The sequence below is a fragment of the Sinocyclocheilus rhinocerous genome, unplaced genomic scaffold (genome assembly GCF_001515625.1).
Source record: "Sinocyclocheilus rhinocerous isolate Xijiao unplaced genomic scaffold, SAMN03320098_v1.1 C36159307, whole genome shotgun sequence".
In the NCBI taxonomy this organism is placed as follows: domain Eukaryota; kingdom Metazoa; phylum Chordata; class Actinopteri; order Cypriniformes; family Cyprinidae; genus Sinocyclocheilus; species Sinocyclocheilus rhinocerous.
In genome coordinates, this window is record NW_015774754.1 from 1 (window position 1) to 866 (window position 866).

Here is an 866-nt window from a genome sequence, read left to right on the forward strand (position 1 = left end):
ATGGTTCTTTCTGAACTGAGCATGATCACATACACTCACACCCCAGCGAGACACGAGTTAAAGCGACTTAATTTCATGGCGGACGTCCTGCTGTGCTGCACAGAATGTGCTAGCGCAGTTTAATGAGCCTGTTCGGTACACTAGTGTTTGATGAGAAACTCAGAGTATGAGTAAAATTATTTCACAGCATGGTGCTGCCATCCCTGCTCCATTTGCTTTGTTGTTTCACATTGAGGCCCCTAGAAATTTTAGATGCATTAAATGTATCTTTTCTTTGGCTTCTTGCCCACTTTTATTTCATTTGAATACATTGTATGACATTTTTAAATGAGGAAATGTTCAAAAATAGACCAGTGTGTAATTTTATGCAGTGGTATTATGTATTTTGACAGGCTTGCAGAGGGCCAGAGCGCCCGCTCCATACCGCAGAGACTTTGAGGCTAAACTTCGCAATTTTTACAGGAAGCTGGAGGCTAAAGGTTACGGCCAGGGACCAGGAAAAATCAAGTGTGTTAGATGGATGGATGGATGGACAGACATGATAAATAGATAGATAGATAGATAGATAGATATTACATTGATTTTGATTTGGTTTCATTTTGTGTTGCTATCGAGGCTCATCATCAGAAGGGAACATCTACTGGAAGGCACCTTTAATCAAGTTATGGCCTACTCACGCAAAGAGCTCCAGAGAAACAAGCTCTACATCACCTTTGTAGGAGAGGAAGGGTCAGTCCACTGTGTTCTCATTCACATGCATGTTATTGACAGACATACAAACCAGAACTTGGATCTTAATTGATCTAAAATATTGCGTTCACGTTCCCTATAGTTTGGATTACAGCGGCCCATCGCGGGAGTTCTTC

The 866-nt window shown here is 41.6% G+C and overlaps 1 long non-coding RNA gene across 1 annotated transcript; it reads left to right on the forward strand.

The window, feature by feature from the left end:
• The first annotated feature begins 423 nt into the window (after positions 1-423).
• LOC107735593 (uncharacterized) lies at positions 424-866 on the forward strand. The gene is made up of 3 exons (XR_001639455.1): positions 424-507; positions 616-729; positions 833-866. It is a non-coding gene; the product is annotated as an uncharacterized LOC107735593 (long non-coding RNA).